Here is a 15,990-nt window from a genome sequence, read left to right on the forward strand (position 1 = left end):
CAGGGGACTGAGTGTGCCTTCTGGTGTCCCGTGGCGCACGCCGGAGCCTCACGTAACGCTCGCCCACCCAGGAAACTGTTGGGCCTTTCGTCTCCGTCTGCACTAGCTGGGCCCCTGGAGGGCGGGGATCCGGCAGTGCCAGGCCCGGAGAAGGGGCTGCAGATTGATTTTGTAAAGTGAACGAGGACGGAAAGAAGGGAGGCAGGGAAACGAGTAAGAGGACAGGGAAATATTTTCTCGTCTGGAATATTGTGTTATTGGTTTCCAAGATTTGACAAAACATGAGACTCTAAGGTAGGGAGACACACACACACACATGATCGAGCCCTACACGCGTGCACACATGGCCACAGGGAGGATCTGTGACAGCACAGGGCACCGTGGGGGCAGACCAGAGCCTCAGGAAAGGTCAGTGTCCCTGTGTGACTACGTGGGACGCTCCTTGTAGCCCCAGCATTGGCAATCAGGACGCAGCAGGGACAAACTGCTGCCAAGTGCCCGCATTCTAAAGAGTCTAGACTAATTGGGGCCCGACCCCAGCCATCTTTGAGGAAAGATCGGAGAGCTTTTAAGCCGTAAGACTAGGTGAGGTGACCAAGGGAGTGAGCACAGATGGAGAGAGAAGAGGCTCAAAGACGGTGGAGAATCAGCCAAAGGGAACGAGAGCGGCCAGTGAACGGGGTGGGGGGGCACCCAGGAGACGGTGGCATCCGGAAGCAAGTGAGGGAAGTGTGGCTGGATGCGGGGAGGGACCCGCTGTGTGAAATGATGCTGATGGGGCCACAGGGGACGAGGAATGAGGCTTGGAGGCCGGATGCTTGGCTCTTTTCTTCCCTCCTCCTTCGTCTCCTCCTTTTAAGTAAAATTTAGATACAGTGAAAAGCACAAATCTTACGTGGACTATTGAATGCATTTTGACAAATGCACGCACCTGTGCGAGCCAAACCGCCATCAAAATATAGAAGGCCACCATCACTGCAGATGCTCCCCCGCCGCTTTTCCCAACCTCCCTTCCCCTGAGAGGCAGCTGCCGCAAGGAGATGCCTCTTTCCTTCCTGGGATTGATAACCCGTGTTCTCTCTTGTTTTCTTGAACAGACTAGCAAGGAGTTTATGTTCAGAAAACCAACTTTTGACCTTTTGAACTTTCCCTAGTGTTTGTTTTCTATTTCGTTAGTTTCTGCTCCTTCTGATTTCCTTTCTTCCACTTACTTTGGGTCTATTTTGCTTTTCTTTTTTCGAGATTCATGAAGTGGAAATTTAGGTCATGGATTTCAGAATTTTCAAGCATTTAAGGCTCCCGTTAAGAGCTGTTTCAGCTGCCTAAGTTTTGACATACTCTCTTTTCATTATCAGCTAGTTAAAAATATTTTCTATATTCTCTTGTGATTTGTTGTATTTTTTGTTCGTTCGTTTGTTTGTTTATTTGTTTGTTTTGGTGAGGAAGATTGGCCCTGAGCTAACATCTGTGCCAATGTTCCTCTATTTTGTATGTGGGATGACACCACAGCATGGCTGACAAGCACCCAGGATACTAACCTGTGAACCCTGGGCCGCTGAAGCAGAGCGTGCAAACTTAACCACAACACCACCGGGCCAGCCCCTCTTGATTTTCTTTTGAGTCATGTGTTACTTAATTTCAAACATTTTGGAGTTTCCAGATACTTCTTTTTTTTTTTTTAATTTCTAACAATTCCATTCCACTCAGAGAACATATCTGTATAATTTCAATCCCTTTAAATTTATTGCAATTTGTTTCATGGCCCAGCACACAGTCTTAGTGACTTACCATGTGCACTTGAAAAATACGTATATTCTGCATTTGTTGAATGTACATAGACATTTTTCATTATATCTTCCTGACAAATGGACCCTTTTGTCACTTGGACATGTCCTTCTCTGTTTCTGTTAATATTCTTTGCTTCAAAGTCTACTTTATTTGGTATTCACATAGGCTCAGCTCTCTTCTTATGGTTCGTGTTTGCATTCCGTATCTTTTTCCATCTTACTGCTTTCAACCTGTCTGTGTCTTTATATTTAACACGTGCCTCTTGTAGATAGCAAGTAGGACTCACTCTGATTTATTCTGGCAATCTGTGCATTTTAAATGGAGTGTTTAATGAATTTATGTTTAAGGTATTATTGTTGGCTTGAATTTAAATCTACCATTTTACTATTGTTTTCTGATTGCTGATCTCTTTTTGGTCCTCTGTTTCTCCTTTCCTTCCTTCTTTTGGGTTAATTAAATATTTCTCAGAATTCCATTTTAATTTATCAATTAGCTTTCAGCTATTCCTTTTCACATCTTTTTGTGATTGCTCTAGAGATTATGGGATACGTCCTTAAATAGTCAGTCTGCTTAGAGTTCATATGGGGCCATTCAGGTAAAATGCGAGAATCTTGCAACCATATAGGCTCATTTGCCAGCCCCTTCCCTTTATGCTATATTTGGTATATGTGTTATACCTATATATTATAAAACCCACAATAAAATGTTATGATCTTTGCTTTAAATGCCATATGTATTTGGAAGAAATTAAGAGGAAAATAGTCATTAATATTTACCATTTCTGGTGCTTTTCATTTCTTCCAAAGATTCAAGTTTCTATCTAATATTATTCCCTTTCATCTGAAGAACTTCCTTTAGTGTGTCTCCTTGGGCAGGTCTGATGGTGAGGAATTCTCTCATTTTACAGTTATCTTTAAATGTCTTCACCTTCATTCTTCAAGGATTATTTCTCTGGATATAGAATTCTACTCGATGTGTCTTTTTCTTTCTTCGCTTTAAGGATGCTGTTCCACTGTCTTCTGGCCTCCATCAGGTCTGATAAGAATTTAGCAGTTGCTCATGTCTTTGTTCCCCTGTGTGCTTTGTGTCATTTTTCTCTGCCTGCTTTCCAGGTTTTCTCTCATCTTTGGCCTTTGACAGTTTGACTATAATGTGATTTTCTTCGTGTATATCTTGCTTGGTGTTTGCTGAGCCTCTTGGATCTATACATTACATCTTTCACCATGTTTGGGGAAATTTGGGCCATTATTTCTTCAATTATTTTTATGTTTGCATTTTCTGTCTCCTCTCATGGTGGGACTCCAATTACACATTTGTTAGACATTTTGATAGTTTCCCACAGACCATCGAGTGTCTGCTTATTTTTATTCCTTTTTTTCAGATTAGTTCGTTTCTGTGGATTGGTCTTCAGTCCATGACACTTTGTTCTGTTGTTGTAAATGTGCTGTTGAACTCATCCAGTGAATTTTTATTTTACATACTGTATGCTTTGGTTTCAGAATTTCCATTTGGTTCTACTTAATGTTCTGTATTTCTTTCATAAGATTTCCCATTTATTCATTCATTATAAATATAGTTTTCTTTACATCTCTGCTCAAAGTTATAATCTCCACTTTAAAATCTTTGTCTGCTAACTGCAGCATCTAAGTCATTTCATGATCAGTCTCCATTTATTGCCTTTTCTTGCAAGTATGGGTCACATTTTCTTATTTCCTATTTTGTTGGTAAATCTGGCTTGCATCCTGGACATTATGTACATTGTGTAGCTTCTGGATTCTGTTACATTCCTCTGAAGAATATTGTTTGTTTCTTTGTTTTTTGAGCAGGCAGTTAGCTGGCTGAACTCAAACTTCCTTTTTGGTGAGCAGCAGTGAAATCTCTGTTCAGTCCATTTAGTTTTAGTTGGTCTGCTTGAATTTTTCTCCATGCATAACAGTTCAAGAGTCAGTCAGAGATATGGGCAAAGCTTATACGCAGAATTAGAAGAACTCCCTCTCTTTTCTAAAATTCCCCTCCTGCACTTTCCAGCTGCCTCAACCTCTCACCTCTGACCCTTCAACTCAGTGAGGCTGTGAGTTTCTGTCTGAGGCTTAGGCGGTCTGCGTGGAGCCAACTGCAGCCTGCCCTCGGGTGGAAAGCTATAAAAATAGAAAACCAACTCAATGCAGTTTTATTCTTCTGAGTGTCAACTCCCTCAGCTTCTGACTGCTTTTAGCCACTCTTCAATCCCTTCAGGAAGCGGTCACTGTCCATATTTTGTGGACACTTTATAGTTATTACCTGCAGGAAAGATGATCTGATAGGGGTAATTCCACCACTACTGGAAATGGAACCTCCTGACCATCAAATTTAGCGACATCGAAGTCATTGGTGCCTTGACAAGAGTAATTTTGGTGAAGCGGTAGAAGCAGAAACTTGGGGGCTGGCCCCGTGGCCGAGTGGTTAAGTTCGCGCGCTCCGCTGCAGGCAGCCCAGTGTTTCGCTGGTTCGAATCCTGGGCGCGGACATGGCACTGCTCATCAAGCCACGCTGAGGCAGCGTCCCACATGCCACAACTAGAAGGACCCACAACAAAGAATATACAACTATGTACCTGGGGGCTTTGGGGAGAAAAAGGAAAAAAATAAAATCTTTAAAAAAAAGAAAGAAGCAGAAACTTGGCTAGAGTGGGCTCAAGAGAAAATGGGAGCAATGGAATTATAGAGAGTGAGTAGTGACAGTTTTCTGAGAAGTTCTACTGTAAAGGGAAAGAGAGAAATGGGGCGGTTTCCGGAGGTGGATGTAGCACTGGGAGAGGGTGAAAGCATGTTTTATATGCTGACGAGAATAATCCAGCAGAGAAGCAGACACTGATGATCTGGGGAGAATTGCTGGAGTGGTGTTCTTGCGTCGATGAGAGAGGACAGAATGTGCCTAAGCGGAGATGTCAGCATTGGTGGGTGTGAACATTTCGTCTCCGGCCCCAGAGGCAGGTGGGTGGGCAGGCACGGTGAAGCGAGCTTGTCGGGGTCACCTTTGTTTTCCTCCACGTTCTCAGTGAGATGGGAAGCCCAGTTATCACCCGAGAATGAGGATAGAGGAGGGCGTGTTAGATGCTTGGAAGAGGGGAGAAGGCGTGAAGTCGTTTTCTAGGAAAAGTAAGAAAACTAAAGAACTAGGGATGCAGGAGTGCGGGCAGCACTGAGGGCCCCCTTGAGGTTGGTGGTCGTGAACGTAAAGGGAAGCCAGTCAGCAGGGGCACGATCTTCTCCACCCAGGTTTCGCTGGCACACAGGTGCAGGTATAGCGTAGGTGACGAGGACGTGACCAGCGGTTTGTGCAGGCAGGTCCAACGAGGCCAGAGAGGAGTCAGGGAGTTAAGGATGCATGTGAGGGAGGGATCACAGGGGGACCGCGGGCTTTAACCCGGGTGAGGAGAGAGAGGAGGTGAGAGGCTGGAGAGCTGATTAAAATGGAGGTGGTGGAATGAACGGGCTGCAGGATCTGAATTATTAGAGTCAGGACACTTGAAGGGCTGAGCTGTAAGTTAGGAAGAGGTCACAGAGAGTGTGTGGTTTGAAACTGAAACTACGGAGAAAATATCATTCTTGGTAACAAGAAGCTTAGCTGACCGTGGGCGTGAATGGCTGAGACAGGATAGAAGACAAAATTGTTGGAGGAGAGGAGATCAAGGAACCAAGAGGCCAGGATATTGGAAGGATCGTGCTCGTGGGCGTTGAAATCACCGAGAATGAAAACAGAAGTAACGTTGAGAAGGTGACGGCAGACTGGAGCCGAAGTTCTTCCGGGAAAGAGGGGGTGGCCTGGGGATCTAGAAGTGGCAGCAACTGGGGGGCAGTGATGGCGACGGCGTAGTGTGATGACACGGGACATTTCTTCAGCTGAACTGCAGTAAGGCTCCCGGGCAGCACTAAGCTTTCTTCCCGCAACCCCCCACCCAAGCCCCAGCCTCCCCCTGCAGTAGTTTCCTGCAGGCCCCAAGCACCTGCTGGGGACGGGGACAAGCTCCGCTCCATTTCCCAAATGTGGCCCAAGAGCCAGCCGCTGCTGGAGATCAGAGCGAGAGGGGCTCCACACTTGGCGTCCAGGGGTCTGAGCCCTGTGGACCCACGTGTCCGGCTGGTGGTCACACAGACTCACAGCGAGGCTGAACTGTGGGCGGAGGCCGGTGCGGGCAGCCCCGCACACATGCCTCACCATCGGCCCGCCGGGTTATCTTGAGAGGGGAGCTGCAAAGGTTGGTAGAGACGTCGGGGGTGGAGCGAGAGATGCGGGAGTGAGAGAGGGAGGCTGAGGAGAGGGTCTGGGTCCTTGTGTGCACCTCTGCTGCTCATTCAGGGGAAACTGAGGCACCAAGAGGGGAGAACTCACGTAGCAAGCGTCAGACCTCTTGTGGCTGCCCTCGGAGCTTCTCGCCGGCTTCCCAGCATGGCCCTGGGCCTTCCCTTCTGCTCAGGGCTCCGTGATGTTTAAAACAAGCCTGAGCCACACAGAGGGTGGTTTGTTTGCTTTTGAGAAACAAAAAACAAAGGTTATTGAAATCGCCACCCAGCCAGTCACCCAAGCAAGAAACTCTGGCCTCCCCTTTAAAACCTCCTGTCCCCCCCAGGCGCCACGGCGGACTGCTCTGCAATGTCACCTCACCTCCATCCTCACTGTCTTAACCTGGGCCACCTTCCAGCCTGGCCTCGGCCACGGCAGGATGCAGGCGTCTCCAGCTGGCCCCTCCTCCTCCTGTTCCCCAGCCACCTCCCAGCCTCCCGAGCTTGCCACCACCTGAGCCGTCTGAAAACAATGCTGATCGCAGCCTTCCTCGGCCTAAACCATCTGCCGGCTCCCAATTTCCTGGAGCTAGAATCCTTAGGGGTCACCCAAGGCTCTCCCGGGCTGGCCCAGTCCACCCTCTGTCCCCTTCCTGCGCACCCCACCCATGCTAGGCGTCTCCCCAACACGCAGTGCCCGTTTAACCCGGCTGTGACTGGTGTGTCACAGCGTTCCCTCTGCCTGGTGTGTCCTTCCCCAGCTCTGCCCGTCCAAACCCCATCCGTCCTTCCCTCTGAGAGACCCGCACGCTTACACCCGCACAGAGGCCACGATCGGGTCCTGACCTGCGGGCGTGTCTACCTCACGCCTGTGGGATGTGGGGTTCCTTGTGGGCGGGAACAGCGACTTACTCGTTCTCCTGTCCCTTCTCAACACCCAACAGGGGGTCCAGCACAGAGCGTGTGCTCAACACTCGTGTACGTGGGATTCAAGGTGACTCTGGGTCTAGAGTCACAGAATCTCGTGTTGAGCTAATCTTAAGAGACTTCCCTGCCTCCCTCCCCACCAGCTGACTCTGAAGGCCAGTGACCACAGCCTCCAGGCCAGCCAAGCAGGCCCTCGGAGCCCCTCCAGGGAAGGACAACTTGAAGCCATCCTGGCTGTTAGACACGTCTAACATCTCTGACCTGCTCCAACCTCTGGGTCCCTATAGCTCCACTCCCCGGCCCTCGTCTTTGCCATCTGGGGCCGTGGAGAACAGGCCAATCTCTTTTCCCCAGGACAGTCCTTCCAAGGACTGACCACAGCCATCCCGTGGCCCCGAGTGTCCTCAGATCCAGGCGAGACCTTCTCAGTGTCTTTCCCTTTCCTTACAGCGCAGGCTGCAATGCCCCTCCCACTGCCTTGGCCACCCTTCTGCAACCACGTCTCAGGCTGTCATCGTCCCTCTTAAGAACGGAGCTCTGAATGGGGCCTCACACCAGACGTGGCTGAGTGGCACCGAGTACAGAAGGACTGGAACCTCGCAAACTTGGGCCATCCTTTGCTCGCCTGCCCTGTCCTCCAGGCCTGGAAATCTCTGGGTTTCTGGCATCTCCGAGCTCCCGTTCCTTTGAAACTTATGCAAAGGTCTTTTTTGACTGGGTGGGGCCCCAGACGTGTGGCGGGTCCTACTCTGCGACCTCCTCAGGGAGCTAGGTCTCGTAGGAGCAAGGAAACAGAGCACGCGCGTGGGTATTTGGAAATGGAATTCTCCACTGTGGATGGACCCAGATGTGGAATGAATCCATTCTCAGGTAAGTCATTTTTGGCTGGGGAAGCAGCTCAGAAGCCATAAAAAATGACGTCTCAATATCATTGTCAGGAAATCCCAGCTCTGCCAGGAGTCGATGTCTGGTCTTGGGAAAGGCTTCCCACCAGTTTCCTTTCTGCTAACATGGGGTGTTGGGGTCCCGTCGAGTCCGGCCACTCCGTGCTGACATCTGATGATTCTCCGAGCAGCAGGACTCTCAGAGTCTCCTTTTCCCAAGCCCACAGGCTCTCCGGATCTCCATTAGCTCCAGCCTCAGCCCCAGCCCGCCCAGCGCCCCGGCCAGGGCTGGGAGCCCACAGTCTGGCATTCCTGCATGCATTCCCACACCACACTGTGCCCGTGGCGAGAGGCAGGGGGCTGAAGAAGCTGGTGAGTCAGGCTGTCAGAACCGGCCCTGCCAGTTCCACCTTCCATCTAACCACAGAGTCAGCACAAGCCCAGGCTAGGGTTTGGCTGGAAACCTCCTCCAGCGGCTGCCACACTCCCTGCAGGTGGACAAGGCACGGGGTTTCCTGCAGACGCCCGGGACAGCTGCTGGATCTGCTGGGGTGCCTCTCCCCCACCCATCCCTTTCCTGGTGGGGATCACACCCTGTTTTACAAAGGCCATCAGGACACAGGGACACTAGCTCTGGGACTCCATTTGGAGGTTCAAAATGGAAGCTGCTGAGGCCCACCTGCCCACAGACCCTGGGTGAGGTGACGCTGGGCACCCCACACAGCCACTGTCCAGAAGGGCTTGAGAAGAGCAGCTCCAGCAGCCTCCCCTCCAACACCACCACACTCAGCTTCTCCCCTCAGAAGAGGGCTCCTTAGCACCAGGGAGCCACACATAAAAGTCTTAGCAGCTGACGTATCTGTGTGTGTGTGAGTGTGTCAGCAGAAGGGAATCAGATGAGCATTTCCCAGTTATCCCCACAGGATGTTCACAGGTGCTAAGTGACAAAGGATGTCTAAGTTTTGGAAACTCTGGGCTAAATGAGGTTGAACAGCTGGTTTTCTTTTTTCTTTTTTTTTTTTTTCTTTTTTGAGGAAGATTGGCCCTGAGCTAACATCCATGCCCATCTTCCTCTACTTTATATGTGGGACGCCTGCCACAGCATGGCTTGATGAGTGGTGTGTAGGTCCACGCCCGGGATCCCAACCAGCGAACCCCAGGCCGCTGAAGTAGAATGTGCAAACTTAACCACTGGGCCACTAGGCCGATCTCAAACAGCTGGTTTTCTTGACTCGTGATTCCCGAAGCTTTAACGTGCTAACGTGCATTGCAGCAGAGAGAGGAAGAGAGGGGAGAGGGGTGACATGAAGACCCCCCCAACACAGAACCCCAGTGTTGCAGAGAGCCCGTCTGGGCAACACTCAGGTGTTGAAGCTTAGTTTCGAAGGCAGATTCTGGAATCCCAGGCAGGGACCCTCCTGGAACAAGGCAGACCAGAACGGCGTGGCCTGGGACAGCCCACTGTCTCTGCTGACCAAGTCGCACAGTGAGGCCTTCCAGGGGGAGTTCTCGCTTGTCCAGCTCCCGTCAGCTGGAGAGGCTGTTACGAATGTGGGGATCAGGTTGGAAGACGGGAGCGGGGTCTGCTTCATCACCCACAGAATTTGAAATGCTCTCTCTGCTGCGCCCCGTCAGCCTGTTACCAGCTGACCCAGAATCTCCATCTTTTGAGGGTCTGGATGACAAGGGTAACCTAACGTGATAATTCTCAGGTGCCGTGTCCGTGTGGACCCCTGGGGACCCCCTTGTTAAGATCCTGCATTTCCACAAGCTCCCAGGTCGTGCCGTTGCTGCCACTTGTGGAACACTCTCCAAATAGTGAGGTCCCACCAATCCGGGAAGGCTTCCTGGAAGAGCAGACCTACAAGAGAGAGAAGAGACTGAAGGGAAGAGATACGAGAGAGCCAAGCTGGGGCTGCAGAAGAATAAGAAAGTGGGGAGAGACTAGGAAGGGGAGGCGGTATTGGGGGATGGTGGGAACGAGGAAGCCAGCGTGGTCAGGGGCCCAGATTTCAAGGTCAGGTACGAGGAACGGGATGGGAGGTGCAGAGAAGAGCTGGAAGACGTCGTCAAGGTGGAGGGCTGGCAGAGTCTCCCACGGGCTGCACAAGCGAGGTTGACAATAATCTGGTGAGGCCCCGGGGACCACACCCAGGGCGAGCCCTAGTTCTGAAGAAGAGTGGTGTGGCAACCTGGGGCTCCTTGTCGCTCCACTCTCCAGAGGAAACCTCGACGTCCTGGAAGGAGTAGGGTGTCGTCGGCACTTTCCCCTGGCCTCCCCTCGCCGGCGGCTGCAGGGCGAGGCGGGGTGGGCTGACTCACTGGGCCGGGCCCATCTTCGCATGAGCAGTGGTCCCAGGCTCGGCTCAGGGAAGGAGGGGCCCGGCCAGGGCCAGCCCTATGCCCCGGGCGTGGGAGGAGAGGGACCTAAACTGAAGGAATCTGAGGGGACGCAGGAGGAGGGCGGCATCACGGGGAGGGAAAAGGTCGAGGGGACCAGACTGGGAGGGGAGCCTTTCTATCAGCTCTCTATCCCGGAGACACCAGCAAACACACACCCCACGGCGTGGCAGCCAGTGTTCTGAGCACTTGCATTTATACAAGCCCATTTCATCTCACCACAGCCCAACGAGGGGAGCATCATCCCCATTTTCCAGATGAAGAAACTGAGGCACAGTCACTTGGCCCAGCATCCCCCACACCCTCTGCTCGCCTTTCCAAGAGGCAAGATTATCTCCAGCCCTTTCAGAAACTGTCCAGCACAACTGCCACTCCCTGGGGATAAACGCCATTCATTTATTCATTCATTCATTCAGCGCCCCCGTGTGCCGGTCCCTCTCTGGGTGCTGGGGGTTCAGCAGGGAACGAAGCAGACAGATCCTGGACCTCCTGGAGCTTGCAGTGAAGCGGAAAGAGACAGAAAAAAACAAGATAGATAAAAACATAAAAGACAGTGAAAACACTAATGGAGAAAAATAAAGGAGCCGAGGGGCCAGAAGTGCAGGGAGAGGGGAGGGCACCCTGCAGGGGGTGGAGGAAGGACCTGCGGAGGGCAGGTTGGATGGTGACGTTCTCATTTGCTCTGGGGAAGCCCTTCCCGGCTAGACAGGGGTTCTGCTAAAGCTTCCCAAATTTTCGGACATTTTTGCTTCTTTCAGCAGTCACGTTCTAGTTATTAAACCTCTATCTAGTCCACTTCAACTTCCAGCCTCACCTTCAGATCGCAGTTCCCTCCCTCCTTGTGCCCAGCGGGCTCCACCTGGATGGTGGGGGGCTCCCTTCTCAGGCCCCTTTTCCACGAGGCTCCTCTAGGTGTCCCATCCCCTGTGAAGAGGCCCCTCTGTCAGCTCAGAGGCCGTCAGAGGAGGCCTCAGGAGGCCTGCGGGGAGGGGACAGTCCCAAAGAGCAGACTCTGGCACCGGTGGTCTCCATCCAGGCTCACCAGACCTGCAGATGTGACGCGCCCACCTCTCTTGAGGGCACTAAACTGTCCCCAGAGGGCCCACGTCGTACACCCAGGCCCCTCTTATAGATCTCCACGGTGAAGCCCCCCAAGCTGCCTGCTCCTGCCCCAAGGGGAGGGGCAGTTACTCTGAGCCTTTCCAGGACTTACAGTAACCCCGTCCCTATTCTGTCACCTCCGGGAAAAGCCAGGCCTCCCCTAACCTTGGCGGCCGAGGCTCTGGTCAGCAGCCCGCCCCCCTTTCTTCCTGCCCCACGTTTGCTGGGGCGCCAGGAGGGCCTTGAGCCCCACCCCAGCCCCACCGCCAAGCTCCATCGGCCCCCCCACAACCCAGAAGCAGTCACCCCCAGATGCCCCTGGGGTGTGGGAGCACACACACAGGTGATGTGGTCTCCCCTCTGGAGGATGCCCTGGGTAGAGGCCTCATGGGCCCTGGATTATGCCTCGGGAGCCATGTGGCAGGAATCGGGGGTCGCAGGTGCCCTGAGTGTGGCCTAGAGCAGCACTGTTGAGAGCCGAGGCGCTGCTTCCAGCCCAGGATGACGTGAGGAGTTTGGAGAATGCGGACCGGCTCCATCACCAAGTGACTGCAGAGTCCGCTGGTTTTGGGGGCTTTTTTCATAGAAAGACTTTCCTGATGGAGGAAGCAGGGCATAGACTCATCTCCTGTGCAAATGCCTCATCTCACTGTGAGGGTCTGGTTTAGAGCGGGCGGGGTCTGGGAGCGCATGGCCCTTGGGCCTGCAGACTCCTGTCCCAGGGGAGGGAAGCAGACAGAGACAAGCCAGCGGGCCTTTAGGACGGGGGCCCATTAAGCCTCAGCTGCGGACTCAGCCAGCACACCTCCCTGGCTCATCTGCCACCTCCCCCTGCCCCACTCTTTCAGTCCCGGGTCACCCCAAGCTCCCCTCTGCTCCCAACCTCTTGCCTGTCTTCCCTGGCCTGACCCTGCTAATTCCGTAGGTGTCAGCTCAGTGATGGCTCCCCCACGGAAGCAGTCCCTCACCCACCCCCCAACTTAAATTGTGTCCACCCCCTTATTCTCTCTCACTGCAAGCTGCTCTTCTCCTTGGAATTTCTCTTACAACCTGAAACACACATGTCTGCGTGTGTACCTGCATATGCACGTATCTACCTGTATCTATAGCTGTCTATCTACCCATCAGCTTAATGTCTGTCTACTGTCTCGCTCCCCCAGTCTGTGAGCGTGGGGAGCTGTCTCCATCTGTGCCAGTTATAACGCAGATAACCCATGAGACCCCCCATAGCGTGTGCGCCCAAGAGATGAGTGTTGGGTATACGGATGAGCCCTTGCACGAAAGCATTGGTGATCAAGCGGGCTCACTGCTTGCACTGATGTCACGGGAGTGCGGCAAATAGCGGAGTCTTTCAAGATCAAAGGGGATCTTTGTCTAGTTTCCATTGTTCTGTTTTGGTTGACGGGGCTTTGTCAATATTTGATACCCAAGTGATCAAATCCCATACGTACCAGCTCCAGCCAATGAGAACGCTTCCCTCCTTCTCTCTTTCAGCGTGCATGGAGGGCCCTGGGGCACGGGGATGAGCAGCCAGGCTCAGTCCCGGGAGCACCCAGTCTAGATGGGAAAGACCAGGAGATCCCCGCATCTGAGTGGGTGAGGCCCAGGCTAACCAGCCCGTCATCTCATCTGAGCCAGGAGCCGCCCGAGATCCTACCCTCCTCACCCCGGGCTGCCCCGCTGAGGGACCACAGGTTTGCCACAGACAGCCCTGAACGTCACTTCATACAAGCTCTTCTACGACAAGGGTTGACGCACGCACGCTTCGCGTTAGACAGGCAGAAATTATTCAAATACTTGTTGGCTAAAATGCAGAAGCAATTTCTTTAAAACATGCTTTTCTTTGTTTCTATCAGATATCCAATTTAATTTGGTAGAAAACGTGCTGCACAAATAGTAAAAAAAAAAAAATCAGAATCGGAATCAGAATAACCAGGGTTCTGCCCTGTGTGACCTCGGATGAGCCTCCTGACCTCTCTGAGCCTCAGTTTCCTCGAGTATAAAATGGATTTATTTAAGTAGGCCCTACCTTTACATGGCACTGTAATTAGACTGTGTGTAAATTGCACAGCATACAGTAGGTGCCTAATATGTGCAGGCTAGTACCGTCTATTAGTATTACCATACAGCTGGCTTGTAAGTTACTAAGTTATGCCCAGTCTCTGCAGCAGAGTCTACTGCTCCCCACTCACCTGGGCCCTAGGAGGTGGGAGATGAGGCCAGAGGGGTCTCCATGTCTAGTTCAGAGGGAAAAACTGCTTGTCCACTACCCACAAGCAGACATGAGTGACCTCCGCACTTTATCCTCACCACCAGGCTGCCCCGCCCACCCCAGGCAGCCGCCTCCTTCGGGGGAATTGGCAGGGTGGGGCGGGTGGGGAGAGGAGAGAGGTGAGGCAGCCCATGCTGAACAGGTCTGCCTGGCCCCGTCTGCAAGGCCAGCGCGACCTCAGCAGGATCGCAGCCTGAGCGGCCTGGGAACTGCACCACCTCCCCGCCCGGCCCTCCTCTTTCCTGAAGAGCAGCCCCAGCCCCGCCTGCCCGCCTCCCTCCAGTCTGCAGAGCCCAGGCCTGACTTTCCTGGGAAACTGCTCTGGGATTGGGGTGTGCTGACGGGGCAGCTGGTGTGGCCGGGGCAGGCGCCAGTGCAGGGCTGCAGGGCGGGGCTCGCTCCAGGGGCCTGCGAGCTTAGCACAGGTGTGGAAACGTTTTTCTCCTGAGTCTTCAATTGGAGCAATTTGAAGTCCTGTAGCTGTTGGGGCGGGGGCTGAGAACCAGGGCTGAGCAGGAGGGCGGGCCTGAGGCTCGGTGACCGTGCCAGGGAGGGAGGGAGGGCAGGGCTGGACACCCAGACCTGGTTTCTGTGAATCCCAAGCCCCGAGTGGATGGGCCTTCAGGGTGGGGGTCTCCAGGCAGCATGGGGGGCTTTGACCAAGGAAGGCACAGAGCGGTACAGAGTGGAAGATTTATTTTTGGGAAACAAAACCAGCCAGCTCACCTGTGGGACAGAAAGATTGCAGGTGGACTGTGCCGGGCCCCTGGAGCATCCTGCCTCTCAGCCACAGCCAGGTCAGCCACACTGCTGGCACTGCGGCCGAGCCCCTGCCCACCTGGGGTTCACTCTCTGCAGAGTCGGGAGTGACCCACTGGCAAAGCAAGGACAGGGGCTTCTGTGATCCACAGGGCGCCCCCACACCTTGGTCATGAGAATGGGCTATAACCACCCCGGAGAAGGAGGGGGCTGCCTGACTGTGCTCCCACTCTGGGCGAGGCCCCCTTGAAAAGCCCCGTCTGCTGTCCCTTCCAGAGCCACCTCCAGGCTGGCCTCCCCATGCTGGACTTGGCCCATCCCCTCTAAGGCCACGGGGCATCCTGGTGGTCAGGAAGGCCAGCCTCTCGGGCTGAAGGGCACAGGGCAGAGAGCCTGCTGGGAGGGGCTGCCCTGTCCCCGGGGTACACAGGGGGCGGGAGGGAGCAGAGCTGATCCCCTGAAATCGCGCCTTGCGCCCTGAGCCCCGGGCCCACCTCCGGCCGCACCGCAGTTTGGGAGATTTGGGTGCTCCTCAATCAACAAGTCCCTCGTGCTGGAAAGAGTCCTCACTCTGGCATCAGAGACCTGGGCTCGAATCCATGCTTCCCCACTTACTAATGAAAGGCCCTCGGCACGTTGCTCAAACCTTAGAACCTCAGTTTCCTCATCTGCAACATGGGGACGTGAGCTGGGGTCTGCGGGTGGTTGGCCCGAGAGAACCTGGGAAAGCAGCCAGCACAGGGCCTGCCACGGGGGCCAGAGAGGGGGACGCAGAGGCACGTCGCGAAGGAGGAGCAGCGAGTTCACCCTGATCGGCAGCGTTTTCTGCCAGTTCCCACTCTGCCTTCCTCCTTGAAGGGCTGACTGGCAGGCTGGACTTCCAGGGGGAAACCAAGTCTCAAGGGGCCAGTGCTCACGGCCACTCTGCAGGGATGTGGACTCCGGCCTGGTCTGCCCTGCGCTTCCAGCCAGCCCCCACCCCCTGCCTGGGCCAGTCAGAGACCCTGGCCCTCGGGCCTGCCTCCGAGCCCAGCTGTTGAGGAGAGCCACCACCCCCACCCGAGGGCGGGGCCTGCCCCAGCCTTTCCAGAAACCTGGCTGCAGTGTTGGGGTGGAGCACCCCCTGGGAGCCAGTCTGCCACCTCCTCCAGCAGTGGCACCCACCTGGGCCAGCTGCCCGGAGAGACAGTCAGCAGCCCCCAGCGGTCCGGTCAGGCAGCAGCCCTGACCCTGGAACCCAGGGAGAAGAGAGGCTCCTGGGGGCTCCATAAACCCCCCAACAGGAGGGGCCAGCCAGGACGCAGCACTGGTGACCCGGCTTCCCCGACCTCGAGGCCTTGGGGGGGGGCTGGTAACACATTACAATGAAAAGAGCACTAATAGCAGCCACTGTTTGTTACACACTTGCGCAGCTAGTGCACAGCGTTTCGTTTAACCTTCCTGATGAGCCCCGTCTTTCAGAGAAGGACCTTGAGCACAGGAAGGGAGGGACGCTGCCTCCCTTGAAGAAGCCCTTCAAGAGTCACAGGTTTGGATGTGACAGGGCCAGACCCCAATGGGAGGAAGCGAGAGTGGAGATTCAGAACAGAGGGCTCCA

General features: G+C 53.8%; 1 long non-coding RNA gene across 1 annotated transcript; it reads left to right on the forward strand.

Moving 5' to 3' along the window:
* Nucleotides 1-7,427: 7,427 nt before the first annotated feature.
* LOC139080669 (uncharacterized) lies at nt 7,428-13,214 on the forward strand. The gene is made up of 2 exons (XR_011535360.1): nt 7,428-7,847; nt 12,857-13,214. It is a non-coding gene; the product is annotated as an uncharacterized lncRNA (long non-coding RNA).
* The last annotated feature ends 2,776 nt before the right edge of the window (nt 13,215-15,990 follow it).

This window comes from Equus przewalskii, chromosome 31, assembly GCF_037783145.1.
Source record: "Equus przewalskii isolate Varuska chromosome 31, EquPr2, whole genome shotgun sequence".
In the NCBI taxonomy this organism is placed as follows: domain Eukaryota; kingdom Metazoa; phylum Chordata; class Mammalia; order Perissodactyla; family Equidae; genus Equus; species Equus przewalskii.